Source organism: Hirundo rustica, chromosome 20, assembly GCF_015227805.2.
Source record: "Hirundo rustica isolate bHirRus1 chromosome 20, bHirRus1.pri.v3, whole genome shotgun sequence".
NCBI lineage: Eukaryota > Metazoa > Chordata > Aves > Passeriformes > Hirundinidae > Hirundo > Hirundo rustica.
Genome location: NC_053469.1, coordinates 1,217,569 through 1,227,579, shown reverse-complemented (window position 1 = coordinate 1,227,579; position 10,011 = coordinate 1,217,569). Strand labels below are relative to the sequence as shown.

General features: G+C 37.6%; 1 protein-coding gene across 1 annotated transcript in view; it reads left to right on the top strand.

Annotated features, from left to right (window-relative positions):
• The first annotated feature begins 340 nt into the window (after positions 1-340).
• LHX2 (LIM homeobox 2) overlaps positions 341-10,011 on the top strand; it is a 33,013-nt gene continuing 23,342 nt past the window's right edge. The window contains exon 1 of the mRNA XM_058423115.1: positions 341-367. The gene's annotated coding sequence lies outside the window, so the exon portion shown is untranslated. The remainder of the gene's footprint in view (positions 368-10,011) is intronic.

The window sequence follows — 10,011 nt, the reverse complement described above, 5'->3', positions numbered from 1 at the left end:
GGGGCTGGCACACAGCAAAAGGGTTGAAGGTCACGGCTGCTGAAACTCTGTAAGGACTGACAGGGGACATCCAGCTCGTCCTACTTCTCACTTTCTGTCTTGCCTTTAGAACTCCAGAGGTTTGCAAAGCCCCCGGTCCACATCCACACAAATACACCAGCACTCCATTCCCCAAGCAGAGACACAACCAGAGCCTCTCTCTGCCTCTCTCCTTCCCTCTGCCTCTGTCTCTCTCGCACACACTCACACACACACTCACGCACACACACACACGCGCTCCGTCTCCCCACCCCTTCCACCTTCCTGTTATCTGTGGCTGGCAGAAACCTCTAGATCTACAAATATTAATTACAAAGGACAACGAAAGGTAAGAAGGCGTCAATTATCCAAAGGTGTCGTGATGTTATTTCAAGTCAATTGCAAATGTGTGAGGGGGAAGATTTCGCCCCAGTGATTCCTGTCTGCTTGGCTGATGGGGACCGGAGCTGAATCCCTCCCAGAACTGCTGCAGCTATGCCTTAAACCACACACTTTCCAGCAGGAGCCATCAGCATGGGCCTTTCTGAATTCTCTTTTTATTTCATTCATTAAGGGCATTAGGCAAGTTGGAATTTGTATGAAAAGGATCCTATGGGAATACTGTCTCCAGGGTAGGTATTTTCATGACTTTCCACATCCTGGGGCTCTCTCTGTATCTCTTCTCTGTTTCTTTCTCTTTCTCTTTCTCTTCTGTTAGAAGGAGTTTTAAAGGAGGCTGCCCTGATCTTCCACCTAATCTGGGGAAAGGAAGTATTTTGAGCTGCATATATTGAGTGACAAAATATTTTATTTATTTTATGAAGTGGAAGCTGCTAAGAAATTGTGAGACCTTTCCTGCTTAATTTTATTAGTGGGCTTTGTTATTATCATTATTATTCCTATTCCTGTTTTCGGGTTTTTCTCAGAGAGGAGTTTCTAATGACAATTGCCTTCATTATCCAAAAAGAAAGAGATAGCAGACTGGACACAGCAAAATAATATTAATCAAACAAAGGCAGAGTTTAAATTAAAAGGTCTGTTGTGTTCTCATAAAAGCAGGACAATCTCAATACTCTAGCTCATTTCACTTGGCAAAAGAATGTGGCATCAGTTTTTTAACTTTAAAATAGTTTAATGAACACGAATGGAGAAATAATTTTTCTGTGTATTTAGCAGTCTATAAAGAAGAGAGAATGCTTTAACTTTGATCGCCACAATTAGTTCCCTGGGTATCTAGAGGGGAACAGGGCAGCCCTGGGAGCCTCAGTTCTTTAGATACAAAAGCATTTAGATCGCTTTAGAGCAGTTAATCCTGAGACTGGCTAGGGTCCCTTTTGTTTTCTAACTCCATTGTGGGTTTTGTTCAGTTTTTTCTATTCGCATGATTGACTGCCCAATGGATGCTAATTATCCAAATGTCGCTTCTGTCCTTTGAGTGACTTTCTATGTATTATGGGCAACTGTCATGCATTCTGTCATTCTATATCATATTACATGTATTATCATATGAAAATGGTACTCTGCATAAAGGAAGGTGTCTGAACCAGCAGATGCTGCAGATATTTAGAGGACTTGCCTCATTTGAATGGATTTTCTATAGAAAAATTGGTCAGAAAGCATACAAGGGAGAGTCAGAAATTGAAAGTTTATCAGGTAATTATTTTTGTCCTTTTGCTGTTTACATGATAATGTACAAGGCATTAACTGTCTCTGCTTCTGAAATCTGCAGCCACCTTCCTCCTCCCGAACCAGGCAAACCGTCTGTATTTTTTAGAGTATGACAGCTTAAGCTAATTAAACTGATATCTGTCTAAAATAATAAGCCCAGAATGTTAGAATAAACATTATGATTATAAGCAGAAAAGGCAGCTATACAAATGCAGCATCAGTGTTATATTTTAATGATAAACTAAAATTCCTGTATGAAAAACATTGGATGTGCAATTATGAACAATAATAAAGTTCTGCAAAGCCATTTTTCACTGTAAATTTTTTTTGCTTAGATCTTTATCTCTTTCCATGATATTAATAAGGCTGAGGGCTAACACAGCTGCGAACATGAATATTTTTTATTTTATACATATGTGAACATACATTTAAAAGGATATCAAGGGAAAGATTTTTACTGCAATTTTTCCGCTAAAATAAACTTAAGACACCTCAGTGTAATGTGCATGCCAACACTTAACAGGAATGCAAGATTTATAACGATAGGGCTTTTTAGATTTGCACTCTGGGGTCCATTGAATCCATAGGCACATCCAGAGTTTGCTACCCTAAAATGTTAGGATAGTGTTTTATATTTGCCATTCATATGAAATACTGTGGATATATAACACCGAAATTCATGATCTTGAGTTTCATCTAATATATGTGCAATGAGTTTCCATTAATGGTAAAGCTAAATCATGGGAAATACGTGCTTTAGGAGATAACACAAAGATGCCATAGAAAGCCTTGCTCTGCTGTATCAAGGTGCTTTGAAATTTTACGTGATCAAATATACATGATCAAGCTGTGCTTGTTAGGGTACGAGGGGCTCCGAATGGTCAATGGCTATTGATCAGGCTGTTAAGTATTTGTTCACGGTTCTTTATATCCCAAAAGGTTCGGGGAAATGAACAGTGAAAAATTGCATCAGAGTCCACCTTTGTTTGAGATTGATGTATCAAAACAGAGTATTCATTTGCCAAATCTATTGGAAAAAATCTGTACTAGATTATGACATAAAGACTCCAAGCACTGAGCATTTCCCTTTTTTAAACTATCTTTGTAAAATTTTAACTGCTAATTAAAAATGTAAAAACAGAGTCTTTGTAGAACGTGAATAGTAAATTATTGATAAGAGCAGATGTACACAGCAAAAACAGAGATACAATCATAGCTTTTCAGTTCACCTTTATGTTTTACTTTACATTTTGCTCATGCCAAAATTTTTTTAACTGAAGTTGCTATAACAGTGAGGCAGAGAATCCATAAGGTGAAAATTGGAATTTCTGTTGCTCTTAGAAAATAGTAAATCTTACTGGGATCAGTAAGTTACTATCTTTTGCTATCTTTTAGCAATTGAATACATATTACTCCTCATAAAGAGTTCGAATTAAATTTGGTGAGGTTTTTTTAGCTTATCATGTATTTTGGCAAACATCTCAAAATATTTGAATAATAATTCTTCCTTCTTTCTTGAGATTTCTGCGGTATGTGTTTCTACAAGTTCATCACATGTTGTCTATTTTTAAAATTATCTATAAATTTGGTTCCAAAACTCAAACTATTACACATTGAAAGAGAATGCCAATGTATTATTCCTGCAAAATCATGCAATACTTTATTTGATTTCATAATACTATACATTACATAAATTCATAAGATCTTTCCTGAACACAGAAAGCTCTGAAGAGAAACTTACTACACACTAAAGAAAACCACTGAACACCAAAAATTATTTCTGCAGATATTTGCCTCTAAGAAATTATAACATATGTCTGTGTCTGAATCTGCAAATAGATAGATGGTTACACACACATACGTTCATCCACACACACGCAGCCTCATCCTGTGATATATCTTATACATATTTATACAAACAAATTTACATACTGCATCTTTGGAAATCTGAAAACCAGCAGTACCTATTATGTGCCTCATCTTCAGGTGGTAATTCCCTTCAAAATACTTAATATTTTCCAAACGAGAATTACGTTGAAAAGAACCGTCCATGCTTATATAAAAAGTTTGCAAAGTATAAAATGGGCAAAATGTCCCGGATTGGTGGGAAGTGCCCTCTCACCTTCTCGTGTCTGACCTGCCACTTAATTAATCTGCTCTTGTCTGGGAGCGGGCAGCGTGAGCGAGAGGCAGCACAGCAGCAGAGCCTCCAGCACTCGCAAAGTACACGCTGCATTCAGCTTTTAGAGAAAAGCATCTTACTCGAGTACATTTATAACATTTCATTGCCACGGTTTCAATTTGCATCCTATCCGGCTTCTTCCTGCTGCCGGTGTTTGCCCACGAGGTGCCCCGCGTGTCCCTGGCCGTGGCAGCTCCGTCCGGCCCCGCTCCCCAGCTGCACCGCGAAGTTTGTCCGGCCATACCTGCTCCTGGCTGGGAAACGCTGCTGCACGGCCGGGCGGTGGCATGCAGGTAGTCCAGAGAAGGGTTTGGAGTGACAAAATATTGACTGGATTTGGTATTCACTTATGAAGGATGACGTTAGTGCCACAAAAATCCCTGTGATGTACAGGGAATAGTTAATTAATTAAAGGACCTGCTAATTGCTACTTGAGGTACTGTGCAGAGCTGATGAAAAGTGCTTGGTGCAAGGTTAGGTTCTCGGGTTTGAGTGAACATTTTCATTTAAAAGATTTCTTTAACGTACATCCTAATTTTTTTAATGTTTTTTTTTCAGGTTACTGTATCTAGTTCAGACTCAAGTGTTCAATTGAGCTTCAATTAATTATAATATATAGTCGGGGTTCTTTAGCTGGGATAGATTGATGGAGAAGCTTTGTTTCATTTGGTGCAGGTGGCACTGTTTAATAAGCACAGGAGAGAGTGAATAATGTAGTGTTTGCAAAGAGAAATAAATGCAAAATAGAGAGGTGCAATTAGATCAGCTCAGAGAAATAAAGGATAAATATTAAATGGTCAGATATCTTGCAAATATCAAATAAAATAGTAATAAGTACCCAGTTGAAAACTGCCATCTTAATTTATGACTATCTAAAAGCACTGCTTTAAAATAAATCTAGTGAACAAGTCTTCTGCCTTCATTAGGCAGGCACATTTCAATATCTGGAAAATAGCAGACCGCTAATTTTTAAATTCTACACATTATTTTTCTGATACTGAAGTATAAATGAATTCTAAATTTAAAATACAAACACAACAACTTCAAAAATTAATTTCCAAATTGTATTATAAAATGTCTTAACCTTTGGCATTCCCTTTTTTTTTTTTTTTTTTTTTTTTTTTTATATATGTTATATTGGGAAAAAAAACCACCCCATGGAAAATTAATCTGGGAAAACTTGTAAATCATTATCAGTAATGTACTAGCCAATGAGGGGCTGCTTTACATGCACTAAAGATGATATAAAGTTGCAGAAGATTATTGAAAATAACAACAAAATTGTAGATTAAAAAAGTAAAAAACCCATGGAAATTAAAATCTTCTAATGGCACACAAAACCCCAAACCAAGTATATACTCCTGAAAGTAACAAATTAGAAGAAAGAGAAGAAATATTATTTGACTTTTTACAAGGAGGAAAAAAAAAAAAAAAAAAGGATCTGGGTATCTGGTAGCTAAGAGGATAGTCCTGTAAGCTACTTAACAAAAGAATGTAAATGTATTATGCATTTCAGCAACACTTCTGCATCTAAGAATTTCAGCTGTAGACAGATTTTCCACAGACTATTCCCCCCTACTGCTAACCTTTTAAATATACCTATAAAATACAAAATGTTCCCAATCACCTCCAATAAAGGAAGCTTCCTTACATTAAACGCATTGAATATTTGTGTTAGAAATCCGAAGCGCTTTCTGATGTGGTTAAAATCACAAAGAAATGCGGTTGTAGAACAGAAAGGAATGCATTGAGCACATCACTCTGAATATTTGCAGATGGATACAGAGCTGGGGAAGTTTACTTATAAAGTATGGAATTAATCATATTCTCAGGCTCTGAATATTCAAAGGAGTCTTTTCCCTGCAAACCTTGTTTTTGTTATGTAGCCGTGTTTACCGAATCCCTGATGCACCCAATCGGGGCAGGCTCCCCGAGCTCGCGGATTGGTGGATGCCGAAGTTGTAAAATGTTTATGAGGGAGTGTTTGCCTGGTGCTGCAGCCCGGGGTGCCCCGCTGCCAGCACGGAGCTGCCGGGGCTGCTGCAGGGACAGCACGGGGGGAGCTGGGCGGCCCAGCTCTTACCTGTGCTTGGGCTGAAGAGCCTTCACCCAGAAAATAACCTCCCCCGCTTGGTTAAAAAAAGAAAAATCTGTCCTTTGACATTAAAAACGTCTTCCTGCAAAGGACCTCGTTACAGTCATTTGAGGTCTAACTGTAGAGCAATAAGTCTGCAGTAAACAGATTTTTTACAAATTAATAAGAAGAAGCTATACTCCTAGATGCAAAAAAAGAGACGTTTTTGCAATCTTTGCCATATTCGTACTGAATTTCTAGTAATTAAAATTACTTCATATTTTGTAAAAGTTATTCTGTTTACATTATTTATTATAGCAGATGCTTGTCAGGCAATCAGATAAGAACATAGCCAAAAATGTACATTCCCCAAAATAAAACTCCAAAGCTATCTTAAATATACAGCTACTGACCTTCAGAATTGTGTTTTCTTTACCAATTCACTGTAATAAAAATGAACATTTTGTCATCACTTTGGGAAACTGTGCCAAACACCTTAAAACACATGTCACATGCCAACTTTACTTCATTTTTCTCCTCAGGGAATAGATACATCTGGAATCATAATCACAGATAAAAACCTTGACAAAATTGCACATGAGCCCAGCCCTTCTCTCCAACACCTACCTTTTCATAACATTTAATACAATATTAATATCGGTTACTAAAAAGGCTTCCAACCTTTACATTTCTGACATAACATGTTCAAACCCATATTTCACACTTCTTGTTCTGTTTTAAGTTCAGTGGATTTAACAGGACTCTGGAGAGAAGATCATGTGGTTGAAGATTTCCCTCCCTCTTTGACACCCGTAGAGGCAGTTTTGGAATTGTTTAAATAGCTGTGGCTATATAAACTGAAATATGTGAGACATTGGACATCTTATTTCTCTCTCACATCTATAGATATGTGCTTGTTTTTTCCTCTGAAATCAATTGCTTGTACCAGGGAACAACAATTTCAGCACAACATCTGGGCAAAACCTTCGGAATATTTTCCTTTTAAACCATATTATTTCTCTTTCCTACATATGCCTGGCTTACCAGACAAATACAGTTAGCTAGTATACGTAATAATAGTATTTGGTCTTTTTTATTTGTGATTGACAGTTTTTCAAATCAAAATAAAACACATTCTTAGTCGATCATCTTCTCGAGAGTGCGCTCCTGTTTTAAGCTCGGTTTGCTTCTGAAGACAGCCAGAGATCTCATTCCATCAGGGGTAAATGGTGGAATTATAGATCCAACAGATCCCATACTCTCTGAAAAATGCTTGGCTTAATATTTAATAGCTAATTCCTGGACTAATATTTTTACTGCATGCGATTATCAAACACTTATCAGCTGGTATTGCAAAGAAAAAGAATTGAAAAACTTTGAAAATTTCCATTTATGATTGTGTTTGTAATTAATCCCATGCTGGAAGTACCTCAGGCAGCTCACTGTATGGCTTTGTTCACGTCAGAATGGGGAGAGCAACCTCTTTTTGTTACATATTTAACAGCTTTGAAAGACATTTTTTAAACAGCAAATGTACTAGACAGCTTTAAAGCAGAGGACATTAAATAGGGGCCAATTATTCATTCAGCAGCTCTACGTGCATCAAAAACAAGCATACCACCAAATTTTCCTGAGACAAACCACTTAAATTTCCCATGACTCAGACACCATTTCTGTACTCACTAGATAAGGATAGCAATCATTTACAAAAAGAAACAGATATAACATGTTTCCTACCCTTGAATACTGGAAAAAAATCTTTTAAAAGACATTGATTTACAATTTGGGGACAGCATTGGTGGCAAGAAGTGTCCTATTTTAAAAGGAACAATGTTCCTTGTTAAGATAATTTCGTTATTCCCTTTCACTTTAAAATGACCTGAAGTGTCTAACTCAGTATATAAGAAGTGCAGAAGGTGATCCATTAATGGAGTAATAATTTGCCCGAACCATTTCAAGTCAGTCCACGGAGCTGCTGGTCTGTCTGCAGCAACTTGGGGAGAGGAAGAGCTGAGCTGAGCTCCACTTGCTGACAGGAAGCAAACTGGCTCACATTTTAGGAGAACAACATCATTGCCTACAAAAATGAAGAAGAGATAAAATAAATAAAACCGGTTAATGTTGTAGTTAACTTGCAAATCAAGTAAATCTGTTGGTACAGTATTTTAGAAATAAACGATAACAGCGTCACACCAAACACACATTTCTGAGCATATACGCATTCTGATTTTGATTTAATGGTATCTCAGCGTCAACTATTGCTTCCTTTGCTGGTACACACTTCCTGATGCCTACTGTGAAGGGTGCCCATATTTACAACTGAGTAAGATGATTAATTACACCTTGTCAATCACGGTGCATGAAGACATAACACCACAGCAGACAATGAAGAAGATGCCTGAAGCTACAATTACATTTTAATTCATAGTTTATTGTATGTTCCCATATATTGCAGTCTAATAACCGTAGGGGCATCGAAAACATATGAGATATCAATCACTCTGCCCCCTGGTCTTTCATGTTTATATTATTCCACGGTCTTTAAATTACCATAAGTAGTTACTTATTTTCTAAGCTTTCTTCTCTTCTCTCTTACCTTTTGCTTTCATTTATCTTTTATTCTTAGTATCTTTATCCAACAGCTATAAGTATTTGATGAAAGTTTGTAGCTCACTTAAAATCTGTAACAGACAACCTGAAACCCAGCAATTAGCAAAGACAGCTTAGACTTGTGTTCCTTTGTTGAAGGAGGCGTTGAATCTTTTGTTCTGATTTAGTCACGGTAGCTGGGTGGAAGCTGGTACCTCATTATGTGGTTGGTCTGTTTGTCTGGTAGGTAGCAGATGGTACTGGAGATGACGTTACCAAGAGAGGCAGGGTAGAGAAACTCAAGACCTGTGATTTGTTCACCTGTCACCTATAACAAAATACAGGTTAAAAGACTTTATTATTAGCTGCGCCATTTTTTAAATGAAAAAACTCTCATTTCAAATGAGCCTGCGTTTCGTTCTGAAGACGATTTTGCTCCAGCAATTTTTCTGTGGCTCATTATTTGAAAGTATCCTTGATTTTATTCTGAACAATGTAAATGTCATTCATGTGTCAGTGTGTACATTAGCAGCTTTATGTTTACATTCTGTTACTCTCCTTGTGTTTTGGTAGCAAGGGTTGGATGTCTTCTTGTGTTTGTATATCCATTAGAAGAAAATCAGAGATACCCTGTGAACTGGAGGCCGCGCCACACTTTTTCAGCGTGCTCTTGCTATTATTGGTTCCATCCACTGAGGCAATTCTGGAGCATAAAATACTGTATTTTAATTCTGTTAAATACCTAAAATCTTTTTGATAATATCAGAGTGTACAAATCCATGACCTTTCTTATCTGCAAAAAGTATGTCATCAATTCGGTGATAAGGAATTAATGTGGTATTAGAACCTCTGAGGACAGTACAGTACACAGCTGTGAGTAAGGATATCTGCAGCATTGCTCGAGCAAAGGTGAGCCCGTGCTGTCCCACCGCGGGTCCGGGCTATCTGGTGAGCAGTGATCCACAGCTGCTCCTGGAGGCAAAGCTCCCAGCACAGAGGGGCTTGAAAACGTCTCACAACTCTACGGAGGAAGGGAAAGATGGTTTTATCAAGATAAATACTATACAGAGCCACTAATGGTACTGTAGGGTTCTAATCTGAATTCAAACGTGAAACTTCCATTGTTTCCAAGGTCTGATTTTAGGACAGACATTGGACAGTTCCCACAGATGCCAAATGAGCTTCCATTCTGTATGGTTTCTTGAGAGGTCTTGTGGCTATTTCATATGCATTTCTACAAGAGACACTTTGTTCTCCTCTGTGACATGCAAATGTCTTTAACTACTTAGAGCAATCCCAACAAAAAGATGATAAAAAGCCTCAATTATTGTAAGAATGGAATGCATAAACCCAGCAAAGTTTGGCTATAAACAGAAGAATTGCAATTTTAGCAAGGATAATCTTAATTGCACTGCACCTGTAAGAGGCAAATCGATCTGTCAGGAAACAACAAAACTGATGGGAGTGAGCAGAGTGATGT